A 22,220-nucleotide genomic window follows, 5' to 3' on the forward strand; every position below is an offset into this window, starting at 1 on the left:
CAATTCTTCACAGAGTTAGAAAAGGAAATTCTCAAATTCATATGGAATAACAAAAAACCCATGATAGCGAAAACTATTCTCAACAATAAAAGAACTTCTGGAGGAATTACCATCCCTGACCTCAAGCTGTACTACAGAGCAATAGTGATAAAAACTACCTGTTATTGGTACAAGACAGGCAGGAAGATCAATGGAATATAATTGAAGACCCAGAAATGAACCCACACTCCTATGGTCACTTGATCTTTGACAAAGGAGCTAAAACTGTCCAGTGGAAAAAGGACAGCATTTTCAACAAATGGTGCTGGTTCAACTGGAAGACAACATGTAGAAGAATGAAAATTGATCCATTCTTATCTCCTTGTACAAAGCTCAAGTCTATGTGGATAAAGGACCTCCACATAAAACCAGATACACTGAAACTAATAGAAGAGAAGGTGGGGAAAAGCCTCGAATACTTGGGCACAGGGGAAAAGTTCCTGAACAGAACTCCAATGGCATATGCTCTAAGATCGAGAATTGACAAATGGGACTTCATAAAATTGCAAAGTTTCTGTAAGGCAAAGGACACTGTCAATAGGACAAAACGACAACCAACAAATTGGGAAAAGATCTTTACCAATCCTTCATCTGATAGTGGGCTAATATCCAATATATACAAAGAACTCAAGAAATTAGACTCCAGACAACCAAATTACCCTATTAAAAAATGGGGTATAGAGCTTAACAAAGAATTTTCAACAGAAGAAACTCGAATGGCCGAGAAGCATCTAGAGAAATGTTCAGCATCCTTAGTCGTCAGGGAAATGTAAATCAAAACAACCCTGAGATTCCATCTCACACCAGTCAGAATGGCTAAGATTAAAAACTCAGGTGATAGTAGATGCTGGCGAGGGTGTGGAGAAAGAGGAACACTCCTCCATTGTTGGTGGGACTGCAAGATGGTGCAACCACTTTGGAAATCAGTCTGGCGGTTCCTCAGAAAATTGGACATAGCATTACCCAAGGATCCAGCTATACCACTCCTAGGCATATACCCAGAAGATGCTCGAACATATAACAAGGACATATGCTCAACTATGTTCATAGCAGGCTTATTTATAATAGCCAGGAGCTGGAAAGAACCCAGATGTCCTTCAACTGAGGAATGGATTCAAAAAATGTGGTATATTTACACAATGGAGTATTACTCAGCTTTTAAAAACAATGAATTCGAGAGGTTCCTTGGTAAATGGATGGAACTCGAAATTATCATCCTGAGTGAGGTAAGCCAATCACAAAAGAAGACACATGGTATTCACTCACTGATTATTGGATATTAGCCTAGAACCTTGAAATGCCCAAGATGCAACTCACAGGCCACATGAAGCCCATAAAGAAGGAAGACCAAGTGAGGGTGATTCGGTCCTTCTTAGAAGGAGCAACAAAATACTCAAGGGAGCAAATATGGAGACAAAGTGAGGGACAGAAACTGAAGGAGGGGCCGTCTCAAGACCACCCCACCTGAGTATCTATCCCATGTGCAATCACCAAAGGTAGATGCTGATGTGGAAGACAGGAAGTGCATGCTGATAAGAGCCTGATATGGATATCTCCTCAGAGGCCTTCAAGAGTCAGACATATTCAGAGGCAGATGCTCACAACTAGCCATTGAACTGATCATGGGGTTCTCAATAGAGGAGTTAGAGTGAAGACTGAAGGAGCTGAAAGGGTTTGTGGCACCATGAGGAGAGCAACAATACCAACCAACCACAGCTCCCAGGGTCTAAACCACCAGCCTGGGAGCACTTAGGGGGGGATCCAGGGCTTCAGCTGAATATGTAAAAGTGGAGGGCCCTGCTGGGCATAGGTGGAAGAAGAGAACCTTGACCTCATGAAGGGTGGATGCCCCAGGGGGTGGGAATTTTGAGGGTGGGGAGGTGGGAGTGGGGGGGGTGTAGATAGAGGTTACATCCACAGAGAAGAAGGAGGAGGGGCGAGGGGATTGGGGGTTCCGAGGGGGTGGTGGGGGATGGGGTAAGGGGACAACATAGGAAATGTAAATAAATCATCCAATAAAAAAAAAAACTCAGGTGATAGTAGATGCTGGTGAGAGTGTGGAGAAAGAGGAACACTCCTCCATTGTTGGTGGGACTGCAAGATGGTGCAACCACTTTGGAAATCAGTGTGACGGTTCCTCAGAAAATTGGACATAGCATTACCTGAGGATCCAGCTATACCACTCCTAGGCATATACCCAGAAGATGCTTGAACATATAACAAGGACATATGCTCAACTATGTTCATAGCAGCCTTATTTATAATAGCCAGGAGCTGGAAAGAGCCCAGATGTCTTCAACTGAGGAATGGATTCAAAAAATGTGGTATATTTACACAATGGAGTATTACTCAGCTATTAAAAACAATGAATGTGAGAGTTTCCTAGGTAAATGGATGGAACTAGAAATTATCATCCTGAGTGAGGTAAGACAATCACAAAAGAACACACATGGTATTCACTCACTGATTATTGGATATTAGCCCAGAACCTTGAAATGCCCAAGATGCAACTCACAGGCCACATGAAGCTCATGAAGAAGGAAGACCAAGTGGGGGTGATTCGGTCCTTCTTAGGAGGAGCAACAAAACACTCAAGGGAGCAAATATGGAGACAAAGTGAGGGACAGAATCTGAAAGAGGGGCCATCTGAAGACCTTTTCACCTGAGTATCCATCCCCTGTGCAGTCACCAAAGGTAGATGCTGATGTGGAAGTCAGGAAGTGCATGCTGATAAGAGCCTGATATGGATATCTCCTCAGAGGTCTTCAAGAGTCTGACATATTCAGAGGCAGATCCTCACAACTAGCCATTGAACTGGTAATGTGTCTCCCAATGGAGGCGTTAGAGTGAAGACCATTGGAGCTGAAAGGGTTTGTGTCCCCATGATGAGAGCAACAATACCAACAAACCACAGCTCTCAGTGTCTAAACCACCAGCCTGGCAGCACTTAGGGAGGGATCCAGGGCTTCAGCTGAATAAGTAAGAGTGGAGGGCACTGCTGGGCATAGGTGGAAGAAGAGATCTTTGAACTCTTGAAAGCTGGACGCCCCAGGTGGTGGGAATTTTGAGGGTGAGGAGGTGGGAGTTGGGGGGTAGGTAGGGGTTACATCCTCAGAGAAGAAGGAGGAGGGGTGAGGGGATGGGGGTTCCTGGGTGGGTGGGGAATGGGGTAAAGGGACAACATATGAAATATAAATAAAACATCCAATAAAAAAAAGAATTTTCAACAAATGGGGCTCCTCTAACTGGATATCTGTACTTAGAAGAATACAAATAAACCCATATTTATCTCCCTGCACAAAACTTAAGTCCAATTGGGTCAGAGATGTCCATATAAAACCAGACAAATGAAATCTAACAGAAGAGAAAGTGAAGGAATTTTCCTGAACAAATAGCCACTTGAAACAAATCCCTGAACAAAACACCAAGAGTTTAGGCACTAAGATCAAGAATTAATATATTATTATAAATTATAGTAAACTATAATTATATAATTGTAATTATTAATAAATTATAAGGAAACTGAGAAGATTTTTCAAGACTAAGGACACCATCAATAGGACATAATGGTAGCCTACAAAATATGAAAATTTCTTCACCAGCTCTATATCCAACAGAGTACTAATATCAAAAATATGTAAAGAACTCAAGACATTAGACACACATGCATGCATGCATACACACACACACACACACACACACACACACACACACACTAGACCTTTATCTGGAATTTATCTTAGTAACTAGTTAGACTTCTTATATGTAATTCACTATATAACAGATATAGCTTCACATGTGTCTGAATATTCTTTTTAATTTCGTTTATCAAACTTGCCAGTGAGAGCCTCTGATAATTTGTCAGTAATATCTGAATAATTCTCTCATGGCAGTTTCCACATGTCAGTCTGTGAGTGGTAAGGCCTCATTCTCACCTGCCTCATTTATTTGAAAAGTACCAATCTTACATGTCTTTTCATTTCTCTTACAGATACAAATAATATTTTGGTATTTTCTTTTGCCTAAGTTTTTTTATCTTTTTACTTAAAATGATGTCACCCAAGTTGTTAAGAATATTAAATACAACAGCAAGCTCAATGATTCTGACTTGGTATATTATTTTGAGTTGAAAACACTTGAGCTACTGTAGTTCTACATGAAGATATTTGACAAGTTTTTCCTAGTTGGAGCAAGCCATAAAGATTCATTTGGGAAAGGTGCCTTCAAAAAACTATAGTATGATAACAACACTTACTACCCCTGATTGAGGGTTAGGGCTCAACAGAGAAAACTGAATATAAAAAGCTCATTCTCATAATATTTATCCCTCACTAATATTATACCATATATGTGTGTTTAATATTTACACATCACACACACACACATACACACACACATACACACATATTTCCTACATAAATTTCTCATTGACTCCTCTATTTATTACCCATCTTCCAGATTCATGTGTGTATGTATGTATATACATATGTCTCTGTGTATGGTGATGTACATGTGTCTTTGGATATCTGTGTCTATAGTAGTTAGAGGAAAACCAAGAGTACCATCCTTCCTGTTGCTTTTTAGAAAAGATCTCTCTGGAACTTTCCAAATAAGCAAGGCTGGATAGATGATAACTCCAGGGATTTGTCTTGCTCTGCCTCAAAAATCACTGGCATTGGAGTTATCAGTGTTTATCCCCATGATTTCCCTTTATTTTTTCAAACCTGGGTTTAGGAGATTAAACTAGTGTTCAGAAGCTTGCACACCTAAACACATTATTGAGTCATTTCCTCAGGGTTTTTAAATTCTTTTTATAACATAATGTTTTCATGTGTTTATTATCCTCTATAAAGTACAAAATAACCTTGTGATAAGTGACTTCTTGCATTTATTCCTGCCCATCGTGTTCTCATCTTTTAAAACATCAACATATTGGCAGTCAAAGTACAGGGCTTGAACCTAAAAATGGACTCCCAGACAGAGTTATTAAATTAATAGGCTGGCAAGCCAAGGACAAGTAAGATTCTGCACAGAGCCTTACCAACCTAAGACAGAAGTGCAATGTTTTTGATAATGCATATTCCATGACAGGTAATGAAGGCATTCTTGTCAGAACAACCTAAGACAGGCTCAGTCTTGTTTATGAAATAAAAAAGGGAGAGAAGTAGAGAGCTTTTGGGGATTCCTGGAAAGAAACTGACAACAACCAAGGACAAGGAAGTAGACTTCAGGCAAGAATCTGACATTAGTCTAGAATAAAGAAGGAATTTCAGGCAGGAATCTAAATTTTAGGCTAGAACAAAGAAAGAATTTCAGACAGGAATCTAAATTGTAGGCTAGAATAAGGAAGTAGTCTTCAAGCATGAAAAATGACTTTGGGATTGGACAGGGAAATTGTTTCAGACATTTTGGTCATCCTGATAAGCCCTTAGAAATAGTTATTTCGGGAGTGTTCATTGAATTTTGTTTATTGCCTTGCTTGTTCTTTGACTATTTGTGTTTATTGTCTTGCTTGTTCTTTGACAATACAATACAAATTTACATCTGTTGTATTGCTAGTTACTCATCCTAGAACTGACCTTAATACTTGCATGTAATTAAAATGGTATAACAGCAAAAAGGAGGAGGGGGGATGGGATAGGGGTGTTTTAGGGGGGGAAATGGAGAAAGGGGATGACATCTGAATGTAAATAAATAAAATATTCAAAAAATGTGGATATAAAATTCATGTATTTTGAAAAAGAAAAAAAAGAAGTGACAAAACATTTTTTTAGAAATATAAATGTAAATAAAATATGTACTATGTTCTAAAAAAGAAAAAAGAAAAGAAATAAGTGACTTCTTAAATTTTAATATCTTTTTGAGAATCCCTATGTGTATATCAAATGAATACTAGTACTTCTGTTTTTATTAATCAGATTTTAATAATTTGTTTCTGGATCTTGCTAAAGATTCCAGTTAAAATCAGAGAGTAGTGAAGGCAATTGTCATTCTCCACTATACTGTACAAGACACCAGCGTCAGACATCTCGAGGAGTATTCATTTCTTCATAGATTTAATTTATGTTGAGGTGAGGTTGTTTTATATGACCTAGGCAGTTATGATATGCATGGGATCTACTGATCTTACTGCCTCAAGCCTTCTAGTTTTTTGAAGACTGGATAGCTAATACTTTTCTACATTCCCCATTTCACGACAATATCAAGTCTTTATGGATTATAAATACAATAACTCCCCCATTCTCATTTACATTTCTATTATGAATTCCCTATGTGTACACTACCATTTCTAGTAAAATAATGAAGATTGTCACCTGTGATACCTTATAGTCATGGTGCATTTCAGGCCGTTCATATGGCAAAATCACAGTGATATTTCTGGAAGGCAATTTTGATTTATTTATATCCTGTCAAATTTATCAGTGAGTTTTCAGTTCACTCTATAAGGAATTTAAATTCCATATATATGACATCTGTGGTCCACTCTGATCAGGACTTCTAAATCCAGCTTCAATTCCTCATCTTTTCCCTACTGTTCCCCTTAGGAGACCTCCATAAACTTTATGCTCATACTGTGCTCAATTGATCATTAGGGTTTTTGATCCTAGAATATTCAAGCTCACATAGCATAGAGCTTCATACACTCTGGGTAAGAGCAAAAGCTATCCTGCATGTGAAACCATTTTCTAAGTATAAACATGTAGGCCATTTCCTATGGACCCACTTGTTTTCTGAAGTATTTTATCTTCACAACATACTTGTCAAAATATGAGAATATGGAACTCTTTGTCTTAGAGATACAATCTCTGTAATATCCAGTTATATTTGAATCCATGCCCCAATGCATTACATATTGGTGATATTCATTGAATTATGTCTAAGAGAATTATTTTACAAATTAAAAGCCATTTTATTAATAATTGGCTTCGGTACAACATTGTGCATCACTTGTTAGTAATTTCTTCATAGGCCACGGCCATTTTCTTTATTTCCATTTACAATATGGACTCTAAAAAGCTAACAACAAGTTTACTTCTCAATAGCTGAATTGCATCATTTGGCAAACTTATAATGGGCTTGTTTTATTCATCACCTTGTTTTATTCAGCATCTTCAGTTGTAAATTCTTTTCATGGGGCTTCTATGGCTTAATGATAACCAGAAATGACTCAAGCAGTTAAAGAATTCACTTCATTAGTGCAGAGTGTGCTAATTTGCATCACAAAACAATTCATTTAAATACAGAAATCTCCTCTGCATGTGTCTTCTTCATGCCTAATATAATTGCACCTTTATTAATGCAAACTTTCAAGGTATCCATCTTACCTTTCTTGTTCTCCACCTGCCAGGGGTGGCAAAGACCAATATTGTCTCTGATGTTTTAGGGCAGAGCGGCCAAAGGAAATGTGTTAAAAATATTCTTTAATTATACTGCCTTCATGTTTTCAGTAAAATAAAAATTTCAACTCAAAGTCCGCTATCTTATAACAGCAGGAAACATAAAAGAGACATGAGTTTCTGCCTTGTTTTCAGTATTGTATTTTCTAACTTCATGTAGATTATGCTAATCTTCTCCCCTTCCAAGTTTCATTCTCCTTTTGCAAGGTTTTTAAGTGAAGATGTTATGAAGATATAAGTAATGATTATTAATAAAGTATATGATGATTTTATGAAAATATATGTGCCTTAAAATAAGCAGATGCAGAATAAAGTTCTATCTGTGTGCTATCTACATATTTTAAAGGCAATTCGTATTCAATGGGATACTATTGTAAGATGGAGGTAATTATATTGGGAAGTTTGAGCCTACATCTCTGAGATTAGCTCCCTAAAGTAAAGAAAGATCAGAGAGAGAGAGAGAGAGAGAGAGAGAGAGAGAGAGAGAGAGGCGCAGAGGGAGATATATATATATATCTGTATATAAGTACAACACAAAGAGGTTATACACCTTGTAAAAGGAGATTAATGTCAAAATTATGATGTAACTCAAATCTTTATTTCCAATGCCTTATTCTTTTTTATGAAAATAATAGATTTTTTCAGTTTTATAATTCTGTTTATTCTAAAAAGAAGATTATCCTTCATTTTCATATTGCTTGATATCCATTCAAAATAAAGTTAGGTCTTCTGTAGTTAAGTTCTGTTATCATCATTTAGGTTCAAAACCACAGGAGCTCATTGTAAAAAGGGTAGACACTGGAGTCTGTAGCCTACATATCTTTAGAGCCCCAAAACTTGAATGCTCTGAAACTGTTCCTAGAGGTAGATCCAATAAGTATGGACCCCATAAGACTGTAGAGTTGAACAACCTTGTCCCCATTTGACAAGAATTAGTAAGTGTGAACTTATAAGAAGAGTTGTAAGATTGGGGACAAGAATTGAGGTTTCAAAAATGACTTCTGTGAGTCCTAATGCTCCCTCTCTGCCCCATGTTTATGGATAAAGATGTGAGTTCTCAGATGTTCACTTGCTCCAACATCATGAACTGTAAATTTCTGAAACCGTAAGCCAAATTATATACTTGATTTTGTAAGTTGTCTTGGTTAAAGGTTTTTTGTTTGTTTGTTGCTTGTTTATTTGTTTGTTTTTTATCACAATAATAGTAAGGTTACCAGGACTTTGTTTCTCAATCTCATTTCTGAATTTCATGGTGGCTTTGAGAAAAAAGATTCCATAATCCAGAGATGAGAAAACTTGGGGATTAGGGAAAACAGTTGATTTCTGATTGGTAGTGTTAATGGTCAAAGTGAATCACTTTGAAAGTGCCTGCTGGGAATAACCTTAACTGCATTAATTGAGAAGGGGAGACTCATTAGGTAGGATTTTGGCCAAAACAAGTGGAGATAAGTAGTGAGCAACTACATGCCATTATTGTTCTCTGATATCTAAGTTTAAATGCAGTGTAACCAGGTGCTTTGAAGAACTGGTATGTGGTCTTCCCAACTATATTGGAATATATACTTTAATTGCACATATTCCTAAACGATGGTTGTCGGAATATTTTCTATGACAACAGGAAAAGAAAGACCTTTTAAAAAGCTCTAGTTATTAACAGAAATCAAATCCATATTTCTCATCTTTTCTAAGGTTGGTTTGCTTCTAACAATCATTACATTTATCTAGATGTAAAACTACAACATAATAATGGAGGGATCTGATCATTTTAAAAAGAAATAAAAGCTGCTGACAGGTGACGGGCATTGTTAAAACTCCATGAACATAGTAAATCCTCTGTGACTTTATAAGTTGATCTTGCCTCCTTTTGTCTTTAATATTTACTTGATCTTACCTTACTGGGCTAGGTAATCACTTTTTGATTAGATTTGAGACCTGCTACACATGAGGGGATATTATTCCTCTTACTATGACTCTGTCCAAAGTCCATGGCTGGAAAGGTTGGAAGCCTTATTATAGAACATGCTATAGTTATTACTTAAACTGTCATGCTGTCAGATTGCTTTCTAAATATTATATCAAAAAAACTAGTCTACTTTTCTAATTTGGCCATTGAGGCTTCTCTTTGCTCTGGACATTCTTGACCAAAATGATTAGAAGAAAAACTGCATTTCCGTAAATGAGTCATTTTTATCAACCAACTGTCAAGTCTCATGGAACATTCCTGAGGAGAAGGCAGAAAAAATAAAGGAGCAAAGGATTGCTGTGAATCGCTGACAAGTGGACAGACATGGCATGGTTAAGACTTCTGTACAGCATTAGAAAATGATGTACTGTTTGTAAGCTTTCCATGAAGAGGAACAGGATTACATCTTCAGTAACTGTGTCAAGGTAAGTTTTACAGTAAATGCTCACTCTAAGCATAAAATATTAATGCTCAATTAACAGTATTTGTTAATATATTTCACTATTAATTGTTATAGTATTTTATGAGTCATGTGATACTTAATTTCATTATGATTTATAGTTCTGTGATCTTAACATTTCATCTTCCAAATATCTAAGAAAGTAATGAAGGAACAGATGATATATAAAATATTATATAGTAAGGTAAAATTGTGTGCACAATTTGGGCTATAATTGGGCTGGTATGAGGCAATATAGACTAGGTCATGTGAATAGCACAGGTTTCAGGGATGAATATCATCAATATGAATGGAATGGTAATAGTATTTCTTCAAATGACACAGCCTGTGTTTATCTTGCTTTGTGGTAAGCCTAGTGTCTATGCTATTGACAATTTCACAGGTAGATAATTCTTCATTTATTTCCTTTGCTAGTAGACAGCATAAGAAGTACCTGGGTCCTTAGCTAAGACATGCTAGGCTGCTATTCAAAGAAAGCAACAGGAAAGGAAGAGAGAAGATAGAAGATATAAATGGATTTCTGCAGGGCAAGCATTGTAAACATCCTAAAAGATAGAGAAAACTCAATGCAGCTAACCACAAACCAAACAAAAAGTTACTCAGAAACTCAATTGTATAAAATATCTAAAATACCTAATGCCAAGCTTATTGTGTAACAGATTTTACAACCAAGAATCCAATGCTGCTAGTTCTCTTCACTTCCCCTCATTATCACCCTTTGTGCTAATGCTTTCCTGTGACAGGTGCTACAGGTGCAGATGTTTTGGCACCAAACAGATAAGAGTCTTGCCAAAAAGACTTACCACACAGCATGGTGTTGAGCCTCAATCAGGCTCTAATTTTGATTCATAATAAGTCTCTCTTTTGTGAGAATTCTTAACTCATCTTTAGGGAGGGGACCCTAAAATCAGTGATTCACTGCCTACTTCAGCAGGATCCATGAGAAGAGTAACAATCCTCAATCCTCCCAAGACTCTTGGTTTCCACTTAGATTTCTGCAACCAACTTTGAGTGGAACACACTACCATGCTTTATGCAGTTATCATGCAAAAGTAAGCTGCTAAGCTGTTTAAAAATATTTTATATAACATTTCAAACAACTACAGGGCTAGAGAATGTTCATGTAGTTTACCTACTGAGTCAGCACTTTAATAACAGCTGCTTTTTTGGAAGGAGGGAAAATAGACAGAACATTTAATCATATGTGATTTCACTTTGTTCATCCCATATTTTTCTGTATACAGTTTCTTTGGATATATCAAGTATCCATGCACAGAGTCCTTCCCCCAATCCTAGTAACCAAGTGACTAGCCCTGAGTTTTGCAACACATTCAACTTTGTCTTGTAGGTGCAAAAATGTCACAATACTCTCAAGGGAATGGTGGGATAGTCCTGCAGATAAAATGGCTCCTGCCAAGGCTGATGATCCTTGTATTCGTCTGTGAAACCCAAATGGTGGAATGAGAAAAATACCCTCTACAATGTGTCCTCTGATATCCTTGAGGCTACTCTGGCACATAGACCCATGCATGGAAACTAAAATAAAATCATAATCTCATAAAATAAAAATAATACTAAATCATACTCATAAAATATATAGTTTCTGACAACTGTGGGCGCTTCAGATATTTGCTTCTCTTTCATCACCTCAAGGTCTACCTTGGAACAGTTAGTATCACCCACGGTCTAGGCCTTGGCTACAGGAATTCTCAAGAGGCTTGTGTTTGCAGCCCAGAATCAATGTTTATTTTTGTTTTGGTTTTTTTTTTGTTTTTTTTTTCTGCTGGAATTGACTTGTTTTGTACTTTTCCAGTCCTGGGAAAAAGTCTAGCCATAGTCTCCCAAACTGCCAGATTTCAGCCTGTCATGGAGTCAGTCTGGCTCTGGCCAACACAGTCCTCTCAATATACTATGATCTGATCATTTGTATTACAAATACCAATATCCAGGTAGGGAACTGAACATATCAAGAGGCAGTAATAGTTGAGGAGCCTGATTCTATCAGTATAAACATTTTCTCAACAAGAAAATGAATTTTCACATGTTTATAATATAGTAGGTAAATGGAGTTCTAAGAAAAAATTTAAACCTACCAACTCAATAATCGCTGTCTAAAATTCCAGGGTTAGGAATGGTATTGGCTTAATTAAATAGTGTCTAAAAGATTAGATATATTTCTTGTTTTTATTAATGTATTTGTTTACTTTCCATTCTAATCAGAGACCCCCACCTCTTCCTCTGAGAAGGGAGAGGCTGCTTCTGGCACCTCAAGTCACTGCAGGACTAGGCACAAATGTATTTCTTTGCTCCATTTCATAATACTCTCTCAGTCAATTTTGTGTAGCTATCATGAAGGACTTAGTACTAGGTTAATTTATAAACAAGGAGTATTTCTTATAGCTCTGATGAACATGGTGCTAGCATCTGAGGAGGACCTATGTACTATATTGTGTAGTACAGAAGGCACCATAAAGCAAAACAGGAACATGCAAAGGCTGGCCTCCGTTCCTTTTATAGAGCTGTTAACAGAATCTTAAAAGTCTCATGCCCCTGAGTCCATCTCGCTTCAGTTCCATCCTACTTATATCATGAAACATCTGCATTACGTTTTCTAACTCATGAACAATGTAGAACATGTTCCAGCCAAAAGTCTACCCCTTTTATTCAGTGGAAGAAAGCATCTGTTCCATTTTCATCTTCAAACATAAATTTCTGTATCCTTTTAGTGTTTTAGAGGGTCCTTTTGCTTAGTATTGTGTGGCCACATTTATCAAAATTAGGAAAAACACTTTATTTGAAGCAAGATAAAACAGGTTTCACATCCTATGGCTTGTTATCAGCATCTGAGTATATTGTCAGCGGTATGTGCTATGTCCCCTTGTACAGGGGGTTTTGGATAGTAGTAAGCTGTATATGATGTAGAGCAAGGATGATATTATTCTTAACAATGTGGAAAGATTTAAAACCCAGTGTGAAGCTTCCTGCCTTCCAATGTTCTTGGTTTTCTTCTTACCTCCCCACATGAATGTCTTCTCAAATACACAACTGGAAGGCAGAATTGGCAGAGAGTTCAAGTAGTCAGGTTGATGCTCTTGAACTAAAACCCTTGACTCTTTGAGAGTGATCCTATATACTTGGGAACAAATTCAAGTATCCAAGTTGTTCCTGGCTCAGGCTACAGATTTATGAACAACAAATTTCTGGACCCAAATAATAAAGCTATGCATGTATACATCAGAGAAACGAAGTTATACTAGGACTTTGTAGTTGAGGAGCAAGAGAAACTTTCAAAGTCTCAATTTACTCAGTAACAACATTTCTAAACTGTTCCCTGGCCAACAAATTTGCTGTGCCAGGTTTCAAACAGTGAGCAAATATGTGTTCTGCTTGGCTGTGGGATGACCTCTCCGACCTAGAGACACCAGTTGAATTATAGTTAGTAAAGCTGGCTTAAACAACTTTCAATCCCTTAACACATTTGTCATGGCATCACCATTTAATTTGACTCTATCCTGATGTTAATAATTTGATTTTCATAATGGCAGCTCAACTGTTTTTGTGAAATTGTTTATTATATTGTATTTGTGATTAATCTTATATAGAACAATTATTTAAGCATGAAAGTGATGGGCCTCACAATGACACTGCTAACTTGATATTTAATCTTCTTTTTTTATTCTATCTAATTGCTATTTTCATAATGGCATACTGAGAGTGAGTCCTTTTCCACCACTATCTATATTTAAAAATAAGGTGTGTTACATATTCTTATTTCTAGAAACATTTCTGTTCTTGCCTAGAGAAAGCAATAGACTTATCTCAAGGGAAATTATAGCTGAGTCAAGAAATGGAAGACAATCTGTCCAAGATTGTCTTAGTAATGATTAGCAAAGGGAAAAAAGACCCAAAGGAAACAGAAGAATGAGTAGTTTGTTTGTTTGTTTGTTTTTTTCTGGCAAGAAGCTTATTTCATTTGTTATATTTTTCTATTTCTATTTTTCTTTTATTGCAAATAGTTTTTATTACAGACTATATTTATTATACATAATGTATTCTGATTATGATTTTTCATCCACCAGTTCTTCCAAGACCCACTCCCTCCCAACCTTTTTAAAAAGAATCTTTCAGTGAAGGAGAAAGTAAAGCAAGTAGGTGCTTTATTTCTGTGACAGGAGTTGGCAGGTGAGGGAGCTGACAGTACCAGATGAAATGTTCTTGCTCATTGTGTTTAGAGCATATCTCTCTTGGAAGTACTAAGTCTGATAACATCACTGCCCTGATTTGCAAACATGCTTGCTTTTTTATAATTTTCACAACACTTGACCACACAGACTTGTACCCCAACAAGAACTTGAGTCAGAAATATGAACACATCAGGGTTCTCTTTCTCTCTGCAACACTCATACACTGAGATTGGATGGATGCTTTTATTTTCTGGACTATTCTGACAATCTATATAACCATTGGTAATCCTACTGTTAATGCTCTGGATCATTAAAATATATGTAAGTTATTACTGAATCATCTATGGTCTCTACAACCAGAATAGTTCTGCTTTAGATGGACAGTTCAATGGCTAGAAGCACTTGCTCTTCCAAAAGACTTTGACAGAAAGAATGAGAGCATTATAAATATGCAATTTAAAGATATTGAAAGTATTTGAGTTTATTAGCAAACCTGAGAACCCATAAGTGGGACACAATTAAAAAATATTACCTTGCTTGATCTTTTGACGTTATGTAGACATAATTTTCAAGTGTTTTATTTATGTATATGTAGCATACACTTAAATGGCAGATTGTACCTTTATTAAAACCAATCTACAAGCTGGCTAACTACAGATCACTCCTGACAATAATAGAGCAAGTGGTAATACTTCATCCAATCATTATTCATACCAAAATTATTGAAATCAATATTTGAAATACTTATTTTCTAAATGCCTCAAATTTATTCTGGTAAATAAACACAGGTCAGGTTAGCATCATTATTATGACTAAGTAAAGAAGAGAACTATGATTTTGTAGTTCATGAATAGACACGTCAAATCTGGTGAACATCAGCTACTAAAGGATCTCTTTCATGGACAAGGGCCATTCATTTTTGAGTCTACATCTAAATTATCAGGATTATAGAAGAAATCTTCATAATTAAACTATGATACTTTAACTTTTGGCATACTAGTTTATATGATAGAGCTGCTTCCTTTACCTCTAACCTAACGACAGATAAGCAAAGCAGTGTAGCTTACAGAATAGCAGAATGGAGCTTCTTTCCATTGACAGGTGCACTATTACAATCTCTATTGATGACTCTTAATATCTGCGTCATTTGACTATGCATTCATAAAATGTCATGACATAAGGCACCCCAGGCCCAGAAATAGATATTTATATATCAAATAAGTGCTACAAACAATTTGATAAGCAAATTTATTATTTAAAATGTTATATTTTCCATTTTTTGTAACTTCTATTACTTGATAGAGTTTGTATAATTGGGCAACAGTGAATATTTTCTAGAACTTTCTCTTAAGGATTCTGTACCTATTTAGATTTTTTAAAAAAAATCAGGATAGGCCACATAATGACTCCTAGTGTTAAGAACCAATTTAATCACTCCTTAGTAGGAAAAAAACCCTAGTGAAGCTTACTGTTTGGTCCAAATCAGAGGATAAATGAGGTTCCTTACTGCTGCATGTTTCTCTGATGCATATGCAATATCAATCAAAATCGCTGTAGATGATTTAGTGCAGAAAACAGCAGGAACATCTTCAACATCCGGCAGGAAGCCTGTACTGCAGCCTGTTCCAAGCATTATATGAAAAGGAATAAGGTTGTATGAGAGCACAGAGTAGTTTCCCTGACTGATACTCACACATTGCCCAGGCCAAGGTCGAACTTCCACAGCTTATTCTGATGCTGTGGACTCCTACATCACAGATACAAATTCAGCTAAACCCTCACCAACCATGACAAGAAAATATATGTTCAATATTTACAGGATGAATAAAATTTATTTTTTGTGAGGACTTACGTTTTGCTTCAAATTGGGATAAAAGGGCTTGAAGTTTCCTTCCCATTCTAAATGGAGGGAGTAATTATTGCCCATGCCTACTTCAGCAAAGTGCTGTGATTCAGATGAAGCTTGTGCCTCATTTTTTGGTTCTTTAACCACAGAAAATTCTGGAAGAAAATTGGCAAGCAATCTTGCCTTGTTCACCTTCTAACTCAATATCAGTGTTACTTTTACTGGAAATAATAAGAGCCACTATATGATAATGTTAATTGAAACAGAAAGAATCAGAATATGCATAAACATCTGCTACTTGCTTTTATATATTCCATCTGAATTCTACTCAGCCTCAGACCCAACTTTAATTTTGAACTATTTGTCAATACATATTACTTGTCAAAAGGAACTTTCTTGCCAGAATTTGTGTTGCGCAGGGACTATTCGTCACAAGCCTTATTCATGTTTGGTATTTTGTGAATATTAGTTGAGTACATGGCTTTGAAACTCTTCTTGCTTTGTTAGGGTTGGTTTTCTTTTGCCCTTCATTTTACACATTAGAGCATTCTCATAAATATACAGATATCTTCATGTACACAGGGAGGTCTCCTTTGTCTTTTTGCTTCCAGTGGCTGAAAGTCTCTGACCTATGATTATTAAACAAATGCAGTCTTATGGATCGCATGGTTTTGGCAAATCATTTTCCTTTCTGAAGCCTATTGCTTATCTATGGATATTTTGAGTTTTACTATCCTCCAAACAGTTTTGCTTTTAATAAAGAGAGTTTGGTAACTAATATGGTTTGAATTTCTACCATTATAGACACAATATAAAACTATTTTATGATGCTTAAAATATGCCAGATATTTACCACCATTCCTTTCTTTTCTCTCTCTACATTTTATTCTCTGTTCTTAGTATTACATGTTTTCAGGCAGGATTCATTTTTTTGACTTAGGGGATGTACAAATAGCTGGAAAATAGGTTCTAGTGGGTTCTAAGGATGTCTTTTAGGGGGTTAGCATTTCAAATATATATATGACTTTCTCTTCCATACAATGGAGTAAATCCAAGCCAAAGAAATTCTAGAGAGAATAAAATAGAAGAGGAGGAGTAAATTTAATCTCTGCCTTAATCTAGAAAAAGCATGGTCTGGACCACAAGGAATCTGTGCTCAATCTGCCCTCCTCAGACTGACATGTATAATATATATGGTTCTCAGATCTTTGGGCTTGGATTGAATTACAATATCCAGTAGCATATGAAATATCATGGACCTCAGATTCCAGACTCATACTTTATATGTATGTATGTAAAATAATAATAAAATACAAGGAATATGTTATTTGGTCTGTTTCACAGGAGAGCTAAGGCTCTAGTATCTATCTATCTGTCTATCTATCTATCTATCATCTATCTATCTATCTATCTATCTATCTATCTATCTATCATCTCTCTCTCTCTCTCTCTCCATATATATATATATGCTTTTAGAGCATCTCTAATTAGCCATGAGAAAGCAGCATTCTTATTCCATTATTTTAATGGAAAAATCATGTGAGATCAATGACTTAGAAAACTTTCAGAATCACAATCATTAAATCATAAAGTATATCACTCAATTTAAGCCTTTAATTATTGACTATATTATCTTTTGGACAAAGCCTCAACTTATGTTTTGAAATCAATATTTAAAGTCATTTTTATACTTGTATTACTATCTCTTTCTAACTCCTGATGTAATAAACAGAGAATTTAAACTTAACACTTAGAAACTAAGTTCAGAATTTGTCTGGGTCAAGGTTTTTAAATACATATCCAGTACACTTTATATGGCAAAGCTTACAATGTAATTAATATGGTGTATTTAAGACCTCTGTTTCTTCTGACAGGTATTGAAATGTCTTATATACAATTAACATGCTATGAACATGTGCCTTCTTCAATATTGATTCCAACTCCTTGCATCTAAGAATGAACATTAGTCATGGCCCTCTCTGTCAATATTAAATAAAGCCTATTTCAGTAGTCATGAGCCTATGTATGCCAAAAGCTGCAATAGGAGTGAGGTTAAAAAAAAGACATTGGCTATGACAGGAGAATTTTAAACAAAATACAACTAGAGATTTAAAGAAAATTTATGGTTCTGGGTTATTATTCACACAGCATGAAATTGAGAAGTAATTTGGTCTTGTGGGTAAAACACAGGAAAGTCAAGAATTGTGAGCTCTTTACTTTAAGTATTATTTTAAATAACTTTTTCCACATAGCTTCTCAGTCTGTGAAATGGGGATCATTTAAATGGTGTCAAAAAGAGGAATCAAATTTTCCACTGAGCAACTCATACAAAAAATATTAGACAAATATACATTACTCATAAAAACCTCATCATCTGACTCATTGCTATTCATTGTGTGTGTCCATAAAGCAGCCACATCAGCAGTGTCTTGAGCTTGTATGAAAGAGAGACTCTAGTCTTATCCAAGAACTGTGGCTTCAGCCTCTTCAATTTAAACAAAAATATCCATGTGACATAGGGGCACACTAACGTTGAAGATGTTTTAAATGTGACCTGGTTCTTAGCTAGCAGAGACCTGGTGCCTCCCCTCCAAGTGTGGCCCAATGCAGTGACAACCTTGGTTAATAAGGCACGGTGCTTGGTGTGTAAGAGTCTAAGCTGGAGAAATCCAGATAGGTTCTCTGGAGCCTGGGGCTAGAAAGGAAAGCCTGTGGAGAACAACTAACTTCCCTTGGAATCCTTAAGCTCCTGCTTTATTTCTGATCCTGAACAGAGCAGGAAAGCACTTAATGAATAGCAAGCCTTGCTTTTTTCTATTTTCTAGCCCAGTTCTATTTGTTGAGGAGTGGGAAAAGTCAGACAGTAAGTGACACTTCTTTGATTGCTTAGGCCAACCTCATGCATACAGCTTGAACCATTCTGGAACCTCTGTCCTCAAACTCAGACCAATGGTAAGTGCTATGTATGGACTCTCTTGTTGTTGTCCCTTATTACTGATACCTAATCATTTCCATTTACCTTTGCATATATGTAGCCTTACTGATAGAACCTCAGCCATAGCCCTAATAATGTTTGAGACAGACTTTCTGTCAAGGCTATATTGAACATTAATTTTTTGTTCCATATCAAAACAAAATGTTTAAGAAGTATGTGTCTAGCTAACATGCAAGATCAATTTCTCCTATTTTAATTAACTTCTCTTCCTAACACCAAACCCCCATCACTATATTCAATAATGGTTTGAGGATTAGTATGTTTGGTGGTTTGAACTAGATCATCCCCCACAGATTCACATATTTGCATGCTTATTCTCTAGCTGATGAATTGTTTAGAAGGAATAGGACGTATGGCTTTGTTGAAGGAGCACTGTCACTAGAGGTTGGCTTTAAAATTTCAAAAACCTACACTAAGCCCAGTGTCTTTTACCCTCTTTCTTCCTGCTGCCTGAGAATCAGCCAACACTCTTGGCTACTTATTCTGCACCATGCCCACCTGTGTACTGCCATAAGTTCCTACGTGATGATAATGGACTAGCCCACTCAAACTGTGAGGGAGTCCCCAATTAAATGCTTTCATTTATAATAGTTACCTTGGTTACAGTATCTGTTTCCAACAGAACAACAGTAGACAGTATATGTTAGATTTTATCAATAATTTTATCGTAATGAGAACACTTGATATAAATACAATGAGATGAGACCCTTGTAGGCTTTCTCTACAATTTTATTTTCTATTCTCCTAGTTGGATTTAGGTAGCTCTTTAGTAAATCTTTTAAATTATTGTTTGTGTTTAATTTCAATAATACACTTTATGATACTGGTTATTATATTGCATCTCTCTTAAACTCAATTTGATAAATTTGTCAAGAGAAAGAACTAAGTGACTTCACTGGCCTCCTCATCTTTTTGGCATGTTATATTACTTACACAAAAAATTTATGTGTAAGAAAGTGAAGATGTGAGTACAATGTCTTAATTATCTATTGTCTTACCCGGTGGAAAAAAAAACCTGACATAAGTGCTTTTTTCAATAAGTGTTTATTTGCCTCATAGTATGTACATGTCCATACCTTGATCATTTTCCCTATATTGTAGGGCAGAATCATTATTTTGACCCTTGTACCCTAATTTCTATTTTATTTTAATTTAATGAATCAATCATATTTAGTCTTTACATGAAACATGGATTTAAATAATCTGTATAGCCGCTGAAATTCAAAATCAAACAATATTTTTATTTAGCTACACAATAAGAAAAGAACAGTCACAATCCATATGTGAGCCAGGATTCAACAGGAACTAGAGCCCATGTCAGTGATGTACTCTTAACTCTGCTCCTACAGCCAGCTAGCTGTACATGTCTTTATTAAGTCGGTCTAGTCCACGTGTGTCTTATAATCTGTTAATGACAAAGACATTGTATCCAATGACCAAAGTCAAATTTACCATGAAGTAACCAGGAAGTTTAACGAACCATTTTCACTCCTTTTCTGTTTCTTCTTTGTTTCTTGATTAACAACTTTGTGCTATATGAAAAGGTTGATTATGGTGTTTATACTGCTAAGAACTGAACAAGGCCTGATATCCAGAAGGCAGGATGACCTTGGAAAGGGAATCTTAGCCCAGAGCTCCGAGTGGTTCAGTTTTGGGTCCTACAGGATCGTGATCACTGTCTCCTCTTAGCTAAGTTTCAGTTCTTTTGATAGTTTAGTGTCAGATGCCATGTCTACCTGACTTCACAAACATGTTATTTTTCCACTTAATAAGAACATACTTGCTATAAATGTAAAAGGATTTGAAGTAATCTTAAAATAGTTCAATCTTCATCCATGTCGTGATGCTCAAGGTGAGCACACCTGCCTAGAAAGGACACAACAGAATTCAAAAAAAGCAGAAAATTGCAGATGGTTAAGAAAGAGAATTAGTATATTTTTTAAAATAATGTTAATATTTTATCTGTACACTGATTGTGACTATATAAAAATATATGTCCAATAAAAGAAAAAAAGTCTATTTTCTTTAGATGATAACAGGAAGTGTTTCATATATTTTGGGTTAATTTTTAACATTTTATCAGAATGAGTTCTATAAAAATAGAGGTAGAATAAGAGAGAAATGCACACAACTTTAACAAAATGAAAGGACCAGAGGAATTTAGGATGAGTTCAAGTCTGGGAATGGGTTTGCAACTTACTCCCAAATGACAGTTGTGTAACTTCTGATCATTAATTATAATATCTCAAGCTGTTTTAGTTTCCTTTATCTATAAAATGGATTAATACAGTGTTCTTATTCTCTAGACCAAAATAACTTGATTATCATTTATTAATGGAAAGGACAGATACTTCAAATGTGGATCAGGATGTTTCTTTCTTTGTTTTTTTTTTTTTACAATTTTTTTCTCAAATTGTAATTCATTCACACAGGGGTTATGAAAACAGAAAGGCAGGATGTGGGGAAGGGAATGACACTGAAGTGTGGGTGTTCAGGGGGAATACAGATATCTTCAGAACTGGGTATCGGCTGGGTGAAGAAGGTTCAGGGGACAAGTCACTATGACTCTGCCTATGACTCGCTTGTCCTTATCTAAGTTGGTATTGTCTACCAAGGCTACCTATTTACAAGGTCTATGACTACTCAGGCTTGTAAATTTCCACAAAAGCTGCCTGTTTACATTAGCTTACAGCCATCGGTTTCAATGTTTTTCCACTGAGACCCAAGACTTGGTGTTAGTATACATGTATGACAGGCCTATTGCTGATTTTAGGCCTATGGCTGATTTTAGGCCTTCAGTGTGTAAGCAGGCTGCCCATGACATCTCCTCCCTTCTCTAAGTATAGAAGGGCTGTGGTGATTCTAATCTTGTGAAGGTGGGGATAGAAGCCTGACCTCCAGTATTTGAAGGGGACCTTGTAATGGCTCCAGGCCCCTGTCGTGGTCCAGTGAGGCATGAGGGCCATACCCATCCCAATGTCTTTTTCTGGAGAGGGGATACTTTTGACATCAACTCCTATGCAGTCAGGCTTGTCCCTCAGGGAACCCAGAGAGATATTTTTATCTTTTATTTATATTCCCTTGCAGTGCTTAGCCTCGCAGCCTAAGCAAGAATTCAGATCGCCTGTCAGAGGGGGTTCTGGGTGGCCCCTCTCTGTTTGGTCTAGGGGCAGAAGTCCCCCCTTTTATGTTGGGTGGAGATGGGTTTTGGAAACACCCTGTATAAAGTAACAACCTCATCTTGAGTCTCGTGGTCCTCCATAGCTACCTTATGATAATGTATCTGAGTAGGTTTTGCTATCAAATTATTTATCTGTTGTATCACAGAGTTAGTCC

This window comes from Grammomys surdaster, unplaced genomic scaffold (genome assembly GCF_004785775.1).
Source record: "Grammomys surdaster isolate TR1022 unplaced genomic scaffold, NIH_TR_1.0 203, whole genome shotgun sequence".
Lineage (NCBI taxonomy): Eukaryota > Metazoa > Chordata > Mammalia > Rodentia > Muridae > Grammomys > Grammomys surdaster.